Here is a 14,642-nt window from a genome sequence, read left to right as displayed (position 1 = left end):
CTCGCAGCGCTTGCCATGGCTTTCCTCCTGCAGTTACTTCTTGGAGCTGGATCTGGAACTCTTCCCGGAATGGGTGGAGCTATGCAGATTCTTCTCCCGTCGTGTTCTGGACAAATTCCCCGAAAGGTCTTTGTCTCGATGATTTTCTTCCTCGAAGATTCCACAGGACAGCCCGATTCTTCTCCGAGTCTTCGTCTTCTTCTGGATTCTTTAGAGCTTCTTCCTCCCACCGATATCCGCCTTCGTTCTCCGATGTCAGCTGGGCTCCGAAGCTCTTCTCCTTCCGAGTTCGATCGCTCTCGTCAAGTGTAGATCGTAGCTCTTGTGTTCTTAAAAGAACAGATACTACACTTGATCTTAGCCAAAAGGCCGAGAAGCGATAACCAGAATTGGTTTCAAACTACGGAGCCACCCAAGGATCCTGAAAAGTCCATTTGTGGAGATGAGCTCCTGGACTCCCGTTAAGAAGACATGTTGTCAACCTCTAGATCCCTTACATGCCTGCACTTTTCGGCTTGCTGCTGCTGCAATCCACGCGTTTTAGATCTGCATAACTCCACCTCTTTAAACACAGCACCTTCACCCCCTGCTGTTCCCACCCGCCTCAACACCGTTGGAAGGGAGGAGAACCAATTAAGGCGGGGGGTGGGGTGGAACGAGCAGCTGTCTACCCTTAGCAGGAGGGCTCCTGATTACATACCTCTCCTGCTGCTGCTGCTGCTGGCTGTCCAGCAGCAGACTGAAGGTGGCTGCTGCTGTGCACAGGTATATAAAGGCTCAGAGCCTATTATGACACGCGCAGCCAGCGTTCCATTGCCACATTCCATCTACTGCAGGCAGGATACCTGGCTGGCTGAATGTCGCTGAGAAGCTCACAGAGACCGCCATAAGCAACAGTTTAACAGAATGCCACAGACTAATCAACCAAACTTTTTGGGTTGGGTTCTCTTTTATAGTCTGCAGGCATTAAATGAAAGAAGTCAGTGTTCCAGCAGAAGGAGACAACGTTTCAGAAAAGGCATTGTAGCAAACCAAAAAAGAAATTTTAAGCGCAGCAGAATAACCAGCGCACATACCTGTTAGCTCAGGTGAGTTTAAAAGGCTGCTGTTGATAACAAGGGCATTTGCTAAATAGATGGTGTGTGTGCAACAATATACTGAAAGGTCAATTATATTGTGCAGCTTATCTCACCACCTGTAGTTATTTAGGTGAAAGCTCCAAAATGCTTGCCTAATATGTCTGTTTATCCAAAAGGAAGTAAAAAGGGAGAGCTAGAAAGATAGCATTGCATCACATTACATGGCAATGCAATGCACAGTTGCTGAAGTTGAACCAAAATGAGCTTGTAATCTGGCTTCTGCAACTTTGAACATGAAAAATCCAATGAGGAGAAGAAAAGCAAAGCCAAAGAGTCCATCCCAAAATCCGACAAACAAGCAAAATGAACAAAAAACATTGAATTCAATTCTTTCTGATTTTAGAAACTGCATTAAAGAAGGGGTGCACCGGTCCTGGAGATACTGCAATACCAGGTCAATGCGTGGAGTGGACAGAGCAAGCTCTTTTTCCATCTCCCTGTTCTAAAAATCCATTTAATATATGGTCCCCAGATAGGGGACGTATCAGATATTAAACTGATAAGAACAGATACTACACTTGATCTTAGCCAAAAGGCCGAGAAGCGATAACCAGAATTGGTTTCAAACTACGGAGCCACCCAAGGATCCTGAAAAGTCCATTTGTGGAGATGAGCTCCTGGACTCCCGTTAAGAAGACATGTTGTCAACCTCTAGATCCCTTACATGCCTGCACTTTTCGGCTTGCTGCTGCTGCAATCCACGCGTTTTAGATCTGCATAACTCCACCTCTTTAAACACAGCAACTTCACCCCCTGCTGTTCCCACCCGCCTCAACATCGTTGGAAGGGAGGAGAACCAATTAAGGCGGGGGGTGGGGTGGAACGAGCAGCTGTCTACCCTTAGCAGGAGGGCTCCTGATTACATACCTCTCCTGCTGCTGCTGCTGCTGGCTGTCCAGCAGCAGACTGAACGTGGCTGCTGCTGTGCACAGGTATATAAAGGCTCAGAGCCTATTATGACACGCGCAGCCAGCGTTCCATTGCCACATTCCATCTGCTGCAGGCAGGATACCTGGCTGGCTGAATGTCGCTGAGAAGCTCACAGAGACCGCCATAAGCAACAGTTTAACAGAATGCCACAGACTAATCAACCAAACTTTTTGGGTTGGGTTCTCTTTTATAGTCTGCAGGCATTAAATGAAAGAAGTCAGTGTTCCAGCAGAAGGAGACAACGTTTCAGAAAAGGCATTGTAGCAAACCAAAAAAGAAATTTTAAGCGCAGCAGAGTAACCAGCGCACATACCTGTTAGCTCAGGTGAGTTTAAAAGGCTGCTGTTGATAACAAGGGCATTTGCTAAATAGATGGTGTGTGTGCAACAATATACTGAAAGGTCAATTATATTGTGCAGCTTATCTCACCACCTGTAGTTATTTAGGTGAAAGCTCCAAAATGCTTGCCTAATATGTCTGTTTATCCAAAAGGAAGTAAAAAGGGAGAGCTAGAAAGATAGCATTGCATCACATTACATGGCAATGCAATGCACAGTTGCTGAAGTTGAACCAAAATGAGCTTGTAATCTGGCTTCTGCAACTTTGAACATGAAAAATCCAATGAGGAGAAGAAAAGCAAAGCCAAAGAGTCCATCCCAAAATCCGACAAACAAGCAAAATGAACAAAAAACATTGAATTCAATTCTTTCTGATTTTAGAAACTGCATTAAAGAAGGGGTGCACCGGTCCTGGAGATACTGCAATACCAGGTCAATGCGTGGAGTGGACAGAGCAAGCTCTTTTTCCATCTCCCTGTTCTAAAAATCCATTTAATATATGGTCCCCAGATAGGGGACGTATCAGATATTAAACTGATAAGAACAGATTTTTTTTTTTTTATCGAAAGCCCGAATTCGTGTACAAAACCCGAGTGCGCTTAAAAAAGTGACAAGTGCCACAAAAAAAGTGCACTAGGATGCTGGTCTTCTTGAAACCCTCTCCAAAAGGAGAAGGGTCCCCCAAACCATTCCCCGTCCCTCCGAGCCAAAAGGCCACAGCGAGGAACAGGGACAAAAAGCCACCTCCAGCCGAAGCCAGAGGCGACCCAATCTTACCCCCAGCACCTGCCCGAGTTCTCACCCGAGCAAGGCACTGGGAGCCAAAGACTGTGCTCCCCTCCCGGAAGAGGGGAGCCAACAACGCTCTCCTCCCGAAAGAGGAGAGCCAGGGGGGTTCAGGGGGGAGCGGAACCTGATGGCCACACACTCCCCCCCTAGACCTGCCAAGAGAGGAACCCGTAAGGGAACCGCATCCCGACAAAATCCTAGTAGGACGTGACACACGTGAATAAGTGGACACACAGTGACAAAGAAATTAAATAAATAGTGAAGGTTTCACAGTATAATACTGCCCGGACCTTCGACCGGGAATTGAAAAATTCCCCATCCTAAGGCCAGAAGGCCCGGAATAAGGGTGTGTGCGAAGAAAGAAAATTTGAAGTGCTTGTGCAAATGTGCCATAAACTCAAGTGGGGTTCCCAATCCCAGTGAGTTAAGGCACCCCAGGGTCACCACTCCTGGGGCACTTCACACTTCGGGTTTTCGATCTTCCCCGGCCCAATGGCGTCGATCCTGGGGGGCCATGCTTTCCACCAGATGACTATATTAGCCACCTGGCGTACTAACAAGCGCCTAAACCCCAGTGTGCATAATGTATCAATCTACTAGGGCGGCCAACATCCAAAACCGCCTTTTCAAAAGATACTACACTTGATCTTAGCCAAAAGGCCGAGAAGCGATAACCAGAATTGGTTTCAAACTACGGAGCCACCCAAGGATCCTGAAAAGTCCATTTGTGGAGATGAGCTCCTGGACTCCCGTTAAGAAGACATGTTGTCAACCTCTAGATCCCTTACATGCCTGCACTTTTCGGCTTGCTGCTGCTGCAATCCACGCGTTTTAGATCTGCATAACTCCACCTCTTTAAACACAGCACCTTCACCCCCTGCTGTTCCCACCCGCCTCAACACCATTGGAAGGGAGGAGAACCAATTAAGGCGGGGGGTGGGGTGGAACGAGCAGCTGTCTACCCTTAGCAGGAGGGCTCCTGATTACATACCTCTCCTGCTGCTGCTGCTGCTGGCTGTCCAGCAGCAGACTGAAGGTGGCTGCTGCTGTGCACAGGTATATAAAGGCTCAGAGCCTATTATGACACGCGCAGCCAGCGTTCCATTGCCACATTCCATCTACTGCAGGCAGGATACCTGGCTGGCTGAATGTCGCTGAGAAGCTCACAGAGACCGCCATAAGCAACAGTTTAACAGAATGCCACAGACTAATCAACCAAACTTTTTGGGTTGGGTTCTCTTTTATAGTCTGCAGGCATTAAATGAAAGAAGTCAGTGTTCCAGCAGAAGGAGACAACGTTTCAGAAAAGGCATTGTAGCAAACCAAAAAAGGAATTTTAAGCGCAGCAGAGTAACCAGCGCACATACCTGTTAGCTCAGGTGAGTTTAAAAGGCTGCTGTTGATAACAAGGGCATTTGCTAAATAGATGGTGTGTGTGCAACAATATACTGAAAGGTCAATTATATTGTGCAGCTTATCTCACCACCTGTAGTTATTTAGGTGAAAGCTCCAAAATGCTTGCCTAATATGTCTGTTTATCCAAAAGGAAGTAAAAAGGGAGAGCTAGAAAGATAGCATTGCATCACATTACATGGCAATGCAATGCACAGTTGCTGAAGTTGAACCAAAATGAGCTTGTAATCTGGCTTCTGCAACTTTGAACATGAAAAATCCAATGAGGAGAAGAAAAGCAAAGCCAAAGAGTCCATCCCAAAATCCGACAAACAAGCAAAATGAACAAAAAACATTGAATTTAATTCTTTCTGATTTTAGAAACTGCATTAAAGAAGGGGTGCACCGGTCCTGGAGATACTGCAATACCAGGTCAATGCGTGGAGTGGACAGAGCAAGCTCTTTTTCCATCTCCCTGTTCTAAAAATCCATTTAATATATGGTCCCCAGATAGGGGACGTATCAGATATTAAACTGATAAGAACAGATACTACACTTGATCTTAGCCAAAAGGCCGAGAAGCGATAACCAGAATTGGTTTCAAACTACGGAGCCACCCAAGGATCCTGAAAAGTCCATTTGTGGAGATGAGCTCCTGGACTCCCGTTAAGAAGACATGTTGTCAACCTCTAGATCCCTTACATGCCTGCACTTTTCGGCTTGCTGCTGCTGCAATCCACGCGTTTTAGATCTGCATAACTCCACCTCTTTAAACACAGCACCTTCACCCCCTGCTGTTCCCACCCGCCTCAACACCGTTGGAAGGGAGGAGAACCAATTAAGGCGGGGGGTGGGGTGGAACGAGCAGCTGTCTACCCTTAGCAGGAGGGCTCCTGATTACATACCTCTCCTTCTGCTGCTGCTGCTGGCTGTCCAGCAGCAGACTGAAGGTGGCTGCTGCTGTGCACAGGTATATAAAGGCTCAGAGCCTATTATGACATGCGCAGCCAGCGTTCCATTGCCACATTCCATCTACTGCAGGCAGGATACCTGGCTGGCTGAATGTCGCTGAGAAGCTCACAGAGACCGCCATAAGCAACAGTTTAACAGAATGCCACAGACTAATCAACCAAACTTTTTGGGCTGGGTTCTCTTTTATAGTCTGCAGGCATTAAATGAAAGAAGTCAGTGTTCCAGCAGAAGGAGACAACGTTTCAGAAAAGGCATTGTAGCAAACCAAAAAAGAAATTTTAAGCGCAGCAGAGTAACCAGCGCACATACCTGTTAGCTCAGGTGAGTTTAAAAGGCTGCTGTTGATAACAAGGGCATTTGCTAAATAGATGGTGTGTGTGCAACAATATACTGAAAGGTCAATTATATTGTGCAGCTTATCTCACCACCTGTAGTTATTTAGGTGAAAGCTCCAAAATGCTTGCCTAATATGTCTGTTTATCCAAAAGGAAGTAAAAAGGGAGAGCTAGAAAGATAGCATTGCATCACATTACATGGCAATGCAATGCACAGTTGCTGAAGTTGAACCAAAATGAGCTTGTAATCTGGCTTCTGCAACTTTGAACATGAAAAATCCAATGAGGAGAAGAAAAGCAAAGCCAAAGAGTCCATCCCAAAATCCGACAAACAAGCAAAATGAACAAAAAACATTGAATTCAATTCTTTCTGATTTTAGAAACTGCATTAAAGAAGGGGTGCACCGGTCCTGGAGATACTGCAATACCAGGTCAATGCGTGGAGTGGACAGAGCAAGCTCTTTTTCCATCTCCCTGTTCTAAAAATCCATTTAATATATGGTCCCCAGATAGGGGACGTATCAGATATTAAACTGATAAGAACAGATACTACACTTGATCTTAGCCAAAAGGCCGAGAAGCGATAACCAGAATTGGTTTCAAACTATGGAGCCACCCAAGGATCCTGAAAAGTCCATTTGTGGAGATGAGCTCCTGGACTCCCGTTAAGAAGACATGTTGTCAACCTCTAGATCCCTTACATGCCTGCACTTTTCGGCTTGCTGCTGCTGCAATCCACGCGTTTTAGATCTGCATAACTCCACCTCTTTAAACACAGCACCTTCACCCCCTGCTGTTCCCACCCGCCTCAACACCGTTGGAAGGGAGGAGAACCAATTAAGGCGGGGGGTGGGGTGGAACGAGCAGCTGTCTACCCTTAGCAGGAGGGCTCCTGATTACATACCTCTCCTGCTGCTGCTGCTGCTGGCTGTCCAGCAGCAGACTGAAGGTGGCTGCTGCTGTGCACAGGTATATAAAGGCTCAGAGCCTATTATGACACGCGCAGCCAGCGTTCCATTGCCACATTCCATCTACTGCAGGCAGGATACCTGGCTGGCTGAATGTCGCTGAGAAGCTCACAGAGACCGCCATAAGCAACAGTTTAACAGAATGCCACAGACTAATCAACCAAACTTTTTGGGTTGGGTTCTCTTTTATAGTCTGCAGGCATTAAATGAAAGAAGTCAGTGTTCCAGCAGAAGGAGACAACGTTTCAGAAAAGGCATTGTAGCAAACCAAAAAAGAAATTTTAAGCGCAGCAGAGTAACCAGCGCACATACCTGTTAGCTCAGGTGAGTTTAAAAGGCTGCTGTTGATAACAAGGGCATTTGCTAAATAGATGGTGTGTGTACAACAATATACTGAAAGGTCAATTATATTGTGCAGCTTATCTCACCACCTGTAGTTATTTAGGTGAAAGCTCCAAAATGCTTGCCTAATATGTCTGTTTATCCAAAAGGAAGTAAAAAGGGAGAGCTAGAAAGATAGCATTGCATCACATTACATGGCAATGCAATGCACAGTTGCTGAAGTTGAACCAAAATGAGCTTGTAATCTGGCTTCTGCAACTTTGAACATGAAAAATCCAATGAGGAGAAGAAAAGCAAAGCCAAAGAGTCCATCCCAAAATCCGACAAACAAGCAAAATGAACAAAAAACATTGAATTCAATTCTTTCTGATTTTAGAAACTGCATTAAAGAAGGGGTGCACCGGTCCTGGAGATACTGCAATACCAGGTCAATGCGTGGAGTGGACAGAGCAAGCTCTTTTTCCATCTCCCTGTTCTAAAAATCCATTTAATATATGGTCCCCAGATAGGGGACGTATCAGATATTAAACTGATAAGAACAGATTTTTTGATTGAAGCTGCATCCAAGGCACTGAAAAATGTGACCGAAGTCACACCAAAACAGCGCACGAGGCGAGGATTCATGTGGACCCTTCCCGGAGGAGAGGGTCCCCAATAAACCATCCCCATCCCTCCGAGCCAGAAGGCCACAGCGAGGGTCAGGGATCTCCGATGCTCTCCCTAGCCGAAGCCGGAGAAGAGCCGTTTTCGTGCTTCCAGCTTCCATCTAGGCTGCCACCCTAGTGGAGCTGGAGCCTGTGTTGGTTTCTCAGCCCAAAGCTGACCGGACCTCCGACCGGGTTTATAAAAATTCCCCTTCCTAGCCCGGAGGCCAGGAATAGGGGGGGTTGCTCAGAAAGTATGATTGGCAAAGGTGCGGCGTGCTACGAAGCCAAGTCTTTCTGGGGTTCCCAGTCCCAGTAAGCTTGGACTCCCACCAGGGCGCCTACTCCTGGGGCACATTGCTCCAAAGCCCTCACACTTACCCAGCCTAGTGACTTCGATCCTGGAGGGCCATGTTTTCCATCAGATAACTCTATGAGCCACCTGGCGTACTAACAAGTGCACCAAACCAGTGTGTAATATGCATCAATTTACTAGGGCAGCCCAAGGACAAAACTGCCTTTTCAAAAGATACTACACTTGATCTTAGCCAAAAGGCCGAGAAGCGATAACCAGAATTGGTTTCAAACTACGGAGCCACCCAAGGATCCTGAAAAGTCCATTTGTGGAGATGAGCTCCTGGACTCCCGTTAAGAAGACATGTTGTCAACCTCTAGATCCCTTACATGCCTGCACTTTTCGGCTTGCTGCTGCTGCAATCCACGCGTTTTAGATCTGCATAACTCCACCTCTTTAAACACAGCACCTTCACCCCCTGCTGTTCCCACCCGCCTCAACACCGTTGGAAGGGAGGAGAACCAATTAAGGCGGGGGGTGGGGTGGAACGAGCAGCTGTCTACCCTTAGCAGGAGGGCTCCTGATTACATACCTCTCCTGCTGCTGCTGCTGCTGGCTGTCCAGCAGCAGACTGAAGGTGGCTGCTGCTGTGCACAGGTATATAAAGGCTCAGAGCCTATTATGACACGCGCAGCCAGCGTTCCATTGCCACATTCCATCTACTGCAGGCAGGATACCTGGCTGGCTGAATGTCGCTGAGAAGCTCACAGAGACCGCCATAAGCAACAGTTTAACAGAATGCCACAGACTAATCAACCAAACTTTTTGGGTTGGGTTCTCTTTTATAGTCTGCAGGCATTAAATGAAAGAAGTCAGTGTTCCAGCAGAAGGAGACAACGTTTCAGAAAAGGCATTGTAGCAAACCAAAAAAGAAATTTTAAGCGCAGCAGAGTAACCAGCGCACATACCTGTTAGCTCAGGTGAGTTTAAAAGGCTGCTGTTGATAACAAGGGCATTTGCTAAATAGATGGTGTGTGTGCAACAATATACTGAAAGGTCAATTATATTGTGCAGCTTATCTCACCACCTGTAGTTATTTAGGTGAAAGCTCCAAAATGCTTGCCTAATATGTCTGTTTATCCAAAAGGAAGTAAAAAGGGAGAGCTAGAAAGATAGCATTGCATCACATTACATGGCAATGCAATGCACAGTTGCTGAAGTTGAACCAAAATGAGCTTGTAATCTGGCTTCTGCAACTTTGAACATGAAAAATCCAATGAGGAGAAGAAAAGCAAAGCCAAAGAGTCCATCCCAAAATCCGACAAACAAGCAAAATGAACAAAAAACATTGAATTCAATTCTTTCTGATTTTAGAAACTGCATTAAAGAAGGGGTGCACCGGTCCTGGAGATACTGCAATACCAGGTCAATGCGTGGAGTGGACAGAGCAAGCTCTTTTTCCATCTCCCTGTTCTAAAAATCCATTTAATATATGGTCCCCAGATAGGGGACGTATCAGATATTAAACTGATAAGAACAGATACTACACTTGATCTTAGCCAAAAGGCCGAGAAGCGATAACCAGAATTGGTTTCAAACTACGGAGCCACCCAAGGATCCTGAAAAGTCCATTTGTGGAGATGAGCTCCTGGACTCCCGTTAAGAAGACATGTTGTCAACCTCTAGATCCCTTACATGCCTGCACTTTTCGGCTTGCTGCTGCTGCAATCCACGCGTTTTAGATCTGCATAACTCCACCTCTTTAAACACAGCACCTTCACCCCCTGCTGTTCCCACCCGCCTCAACACCGTTGGAAGGGAGGAGAACCAATTAAGGCGGGGGGTGGGGTGGAACGAGCAGCTGTCTACCCTTAGCAGGAGGGCTCCTGATTACATACCTCTCCTGCTGCTGCTGCTGCTGGCTGTCCAGCAGCAGACTGAAGGTGGCTGCTGCTGTGCACAGGTATATAAAGGCTCAGAGCCTATTATGACACGCGCAGCCAGCGTTCCATTGCCACATTCCATCTACTGCAGGCAGGATACCTGGCTGGCTGAATGTCGCTGAGAAGCTCACAGAGACCGCCATAAGCAACAGTTTAACAGAATGCCACAGACTAATCAACCAAACTTTTTGGGTTGGGTTCTCTTTTATAGTCTGCAGGCATTAAATGAAAGAAGTCAGTGTTCCAGCAGAAGGAGACAACGTTTCAGAAAAGGCATTGTAGCAAACCAAAAAAGAAATTTTAAGCGCAGCAGAGTAACCAGCGCACATACCTGTTAGCTCAGGTGAGTTTAAAAGGCTGCTGTTGATAACAAGGGCATTTGCTAAATAGATGGTGTGTGTGCAACAATATACTGAAAGGTCAATTATATTGTGCAGCTTATCTCACCACCTGTAGTTATTTAGGTGAAAGCTCCAAAATGCTTGCCTAATATGTCTGTTTATCCAAAAGGAAGTAAAAAGGGAGAGCTAGAAAGATAGCATTGCATCACATTACATGGCAATGCAATGCACAGTTGCTGAAGTTGAACCAAAATGAGCTTGTAATCTGGCTTCTGCAACTTTGAACATGAAAAATCCAATGAGGAGAAGAAAAGCAAAGCCAAAGAGTCCATCCCAAAATCCGACAAACAAGCAAAATGAACAATAAACATTGAATTCAATTCTTTCTGATTTTAGAAACTGCATTAAAGAAGGGGTGCACCGGTCCTGGAGATACTGCAATACCAGGTCAATGCGTGGAGTGGACAGAGCAAGCTCTTTTTCCATCTCCCTGTTCTAAAAATCCATTTAATATATGGTCCCCAGATAGGGGACGTATCAGATATTAAACTGATAAGAACAGATACTACACTTGATCTTAGCCAAAAGGCCGAGAAGCGATAACCAGAATTGGTTTCAAACTACGGAGCCACCCAAGGATCCTGAAAAGTCCATTTGTGGAGATGAGCTCCTGGACTCCCGTTAAGAAGACATGTTGTCAACCTCTAGATCCCTTACATGCCTGCACTTTTCGGCTTGCTGCTGCTGCAATCCATGCGTTTTAGATCTGCATAACTCCACCTCTTTAAACACAGCACCTTCACCCCCTGCTGTTCCCACCCGCCTCAACACCGTTGGAAGGGAGGAGAACCAATTAAGGCGGGGGGTGGGGTGGAACGAGCAGCTGTCTACCCTTAGCAGGAGGGCTCCTGATTACATACCTCTCCTGCTGCTGCTGCTGCTGGCTGTCCAGCAGCAGACTGAAGGTGGCTGCTGCTGTGCACAGGTATATAAAGGCTCAGAGCCTATTATGACACGCGCAGCCAGCGTTCCATTGACACATTCCATCTACTGCAGGCAGGATACCTGGCTGGCTGAATGTCGCTGAGAAGCTCACAGAGACCGCCATAAGCAACAGTTTAACAGAATGCCACAGACTAATCAACCAAACTTTTTGGGTTGGGTTCTCTTTTATAGTCTGCAGGCATTAAATGAAAGAAGTCAGTGTTCCAGCAGAAGGAGACAACGTTTCAGAAAAGGCATTGTAGCAAACCAAAAAAGAAATTTTAAGCGCAGCAGAGTAACCAGCGCACATACCTGTTAGCTCAGGTGAGTTTAAAAGGCTGCTGTTGATAACAAGGGCATTTGCTAAATAGATGGTGTGTGTGCAACAATATACTGAAAGGTCAATTATATTGTGCAGCTTATCTCACCACCTGTAGTTATTTAGGTGAAAGCTCCAAAATGCTTGCCTAATATGTCTGTTTATCCAAAAGGAAGTAAAAAGGGAGAGCTAGAAAGATAGCATTGCATCACATTACATGGCAATGCAATGCACAGTTGCTGAAGTTGAACCAAAATGAGCTTGTAATCTGGCTTCTGCAACTTTGAACATGAAAAATCCAATGAGGAGAAGAAAAGCAAAGCCAAAGAGTCCATCCCAAAATCCGACAAACAAGCAAAATGAACAAAAAACATTGAATTCAATTCTTTCTGATTTTAGAAACTGCATTAAAGAAGGGGTGCTCCGGTCCTGGAGATACTGCAATACCAGGTCAATGCGTGGAGTGGACAGAGCAAGCTCTTTTTCCATCTCCCTGTTCTAAAAATCCATTTAATATATGGTCCCCAGATAGGGGACGTATCAGATATTAAACTGATAAGAACAGATACTACACTTGATCTTAGCCAAAAGGCCGAGAAGCGATAACCAGAATTGGTTTCAAACTACGGAGCCACCCAAGGATCCTGAAAAGTCCATTTGTGGAGATGAGCTCCTGGACTCCCGTTAAGAAGACATGTTGTCAACCTCTAGATCCCTTACATGCCTGCACTTTTCGGCTTGCTGCTGCTGCAATCCACGCGTTTTAGATCTGCATAACTCCACCTCTTTAAACACAGCACCTTCACCCCCTGCTGTTCCCACCCGCCTCAACACCGTTGGAAGGGAGGAGAACCAATTAAGGCGGGGGGTGGGGTGGAACGAGCAGCTGTCTACCCTTAGCAGGAGGGCTCCTGATTACATACCTCTCCTGCTGCTGCTGCTGCTGGCTGTCCAGCAGCAGACTGAAGGTGGCTGCTGCTGTGCACAGGTATATAAAGGCTCAGAGCCTATTATGACACGCGCAGCCAGCGTTCCATTGCCACATTCCATCTACTGCAGGCAGGATACCTGGCTGGCTGAATGTCGCTGAGAAGCTCACAGAGACCGCCATAAGCAACAGTTTAACAGAATGCCACAGACTAATCAACCAAACTTTTTGGGTTGGGTTCTCTTTTATAGTCTGCAGGCATTAAATGAAAGAAGTCAGTGTTCCAGCAGAAGGAGACAACGTTTCAGAAAAGGCATTGTAGCAAACCAAAAAAGAAATTTTAAGCGCAGCAGAGTAACCAGCGCACATACCTGTTAGCTCAGGTGAGTTTAAAAGGCTGCTGTTGATAACAAGGGCATTTGCTAAATAGATGGTGTGTGTGCAACAATATACTGAAAGGTCAATTATATTGTGCAGCTTATCTCACCACCTGTAGTTATTTAGGTGAAAGCTCCAAAATGCTTGCCTAATATGTCTGTTTATCCAAAAGGAAGTAAAAAGGGAGAGCTAGAAAGATAGCATTGCATCACATTACATGGCAATGCAATGCACAGTTGCTGAAGTTGAACCAAAATGAGCTTGTAATCTGGCTTCTGCAACTTTGAACATGAAAAATCCAATGAGGAGAAGAAAAGCAAAGCCAAAGAGTCCATCCCAAAATCCGACAAACAAGCAAAATGAACAAAAAACATTGAATTCAATTCTTTCTGATTTTAGAAACTGCATTAAAGAAGGGGTGCACCGGTCCTGGAGATACTGCAATACCAGGTCAATGCGTGGAGTGGACAGAGCAAGCTCTTTTTCCATCTCCCTGTTCTAAAAATCCATTTAATATATGGTCCCCAGATAGGGGACGTATCAGATATTAAACTGATAAGAACAGATACTACACTTGATCTTAGCCAAAAGGCCGAGAAGCGATAACCAGAATTGGTTTCAAACTACGGAGCCACCCAAGGATCCTGAAAAGTCCATTTGTGGAGATGAGCTCCTGGACTCCCGTTAAGAAGACATGTTGTCAACCTCTAGATCCCTTACATGCCTGCACTTTTCGGCTTGCTGCTGCTGCAATCCACGCGTTTTAGATCTGCATAACTTCACCTCTTTAAACACAGCACCTTCACCCCCTGCTGTTCCCACCCGCCTCAACACCGTTGGAAGGGAGGAGAACCAATTAAGGCGGGGGGTGGGGTGGAACGAGCAGCTGTCTACCCTTAGCAGGAGGGCTCCTGATTACATACCTCTCCTGCTGCTGCTGCTGCTGGCTGTCCAGCAGCAGACTGAAGGTGGCTGCTGCTGTGCACAGGTAAATAAAGGCTCAGAGCCTATTATGACACGCGCAGCCAGCGTTCCATTGCCACATTCCATCTACTGCAGGCAGGATACCTGTCTGGCTGAATGTCGCTGAGAAGCTCACAGAGACCGCCATAAGCAACAGTTTAACAGAATGCCACAGACTAATCAACCAAACTTTTTGGGTTGGGTTCTCTTTTATAGTCTGCAGGCATTAAATGAAAGAAGTCAGTGTTCCAGCAGAAGGAGACAACGTTTCAGAAAAGGCATTGTAGCAAACCAAAAAAGAAATTTTAAGCGCAGCAGAGTAACCAGCGCACATACCTGTTAGCTCAGGTGAGTTTAAAAGGCTGCTGTTGATAACAAGGGCATTTGCTAAATAGATGGTGTGTGTGCAACAATATACTGAAAGGTCAATTATATTGTGCAGCTTATCTCACCACCTGTAGTTATTTAGGTGAAAGCTCCAAAATGCTTGCCTAATATGTCTGTTTATCCAAAAGGAAGTAAAAAGGGAGAGCTAGAAAGATAGCATTGCATCACATTACATGGCAATGCAATGCACAGTTGCTGAAGTTGAACCAAAATGAGCTTGTAATCTGGCTTCTGCAACTTTGAACATGAAAAATC

The 14,642-nt window shown here is 46.0% G+C and overlaps 9 non-coding genes and 3 pseudogenes across 9 annotated transcripts; all 12 read right to left on the bottom strand.

Moving 5' to 3' along the window:
• Positions 1-303: 303 nt before the first annotated feature.
• On the bottom strand, positions 304-381 carry LOC141203306 (U2 spliceosomal RNA; annotated as a pseudogene).
• Positions 382-1,496: 1,115 nt separating this feature from the next.
• On the bottom strand, positions 1,497-1,687 carry LOC141203711 (U2 spliceosomal RNA). The gene has a single exon (XR_012274740.1). It is a non-coding gene; the product is annotated as a U2 spliceosomal RNA (small nuclear RNA).
• A 1,115-nt stretch (positions 1,688-2,802) lies between these two features.
• LOC141203229 (U2 spliceosomal RNA) lies at positions 2,803-2,987 on the bottom strand. The gene has a single exon (XR_012274356.1). It is a non-coding gene; the product is annotated as a U2 spliceosomal RNA (small nuclear RNA).
• Positions 2,988-3,776: 789 nt separating this feature from the next.
• LOC141203332 (U2 spliceosomal RNA) lies at positions 3,777-3,868 on the bottom strand (annotated as a pseudogene).
• Positions 3,869-4,983: 1,115 nt separating this feature from the next.
• LOC141203710 (U2 spliceosomal RNA) lies at positions 4,984-5,174 on the bottom strand. The gene has a single exon (XR_012274739.1). It is a non-coding gene; the product is annotated as a U2 spliceosomal RNA (small nuclear RNA).
• Positions 5,175-6,289: 1,115 nt separating this feature from the next.
• Positions 6,290-6,480, bottom strand: LOC141203709 (U2 spliceosomal RNA). The gene has a single exon (XR_012274738.1). It is a non-coding gene; the product is annotated as a U2 spliceosomal RNA (small nuclear RNA).
• Positions 6,481-7,595: 1,115 nt separating this feature from the next.
• On the bottom strand, positions 7,596-7,777 carry LOC141203173 (U2 spliceosomal RNA). The gene has a single exon (XR_012274310.1). It is a non-coding gene; the product is annotated as a U2 spliceosomal RNA (small nuclear RNA).
• Positions 7,778-8,301: 524 nt separating this feature from the next.
• LOC141203323 (U2 spliceosomal RNA) lies at positions 8,302-8,417 on the bottom strand (annotated as a pseudogene).
• Positions 8,418-9,532: 1,115 nt separating this feature from the next.
• LOC141203708 (U2 spliceosomal RNA) lies at positions 9,533-9,723 on the bottom strand. Its single transcript, XR_012274737.1, has one exon. It is a non-coding gene; the product is annotated as a U2 spliceosomal RNA (small nuclear RNA).
• Positions 9,724-10,838: 1,115 nt separating this feature from the next.
• Positions 10,839-11,029, bottom strand: LOC141203707 (U2 spliceosomal RNA). The gene has a single exon (XR_012274736.1). It is a non-coding gene; the product is annotated as a U2 spliceosomal RNA (small nuclear RNA).
• Positions 11,030-12,144: 1,115 nt separating this feature from the next.
• Positions 12,145-12,335, bottom strand: LOC141203815 (U2 spliceosomal RNA). The gene has a single exon (XR_012274840.1). It is a non-coding gene; the product is annotated as a U2 spliceosomal RNA (small nuclear RNA).
• A 1,115-nt stretch (positions 12,336-13,450) lies between these two features.
• LOC141203706 (U2 spliceosomal RNA) lies at positions 13,451-13,641 on the bottom strand. Its single transcript, XR_012274735.1, has one exon. It is a non-coding gene; the product is annotated as a U2 spliceosomal RNA (small nuclear RNA).
• Positions 13,642-14,642: the final 1,001 nt, after the last annotated feature.

This window comes from Phyllobates terribilis, unplaced genomic scaffold, assembly GCF_046119375.1.
Source record: "Phyllobates terribilis strain yellow unplaced genomic scaffold, ASM4611937v1 Scaffold_124__1_contigs__length_5142088, whole genome shotgun sequence".
Lineage (NCBI taxonomy): Eukaryota > Metazoa > Chordata > Amphibia > Anura > Dendrobatidae > Phyllobates > Phyllobates terribilis.
The sequence above is the reverse complement of the archived record's forward strand: the minus strand, read 5'-3'. Positions and strand labels throughout refer to the sequence as shown.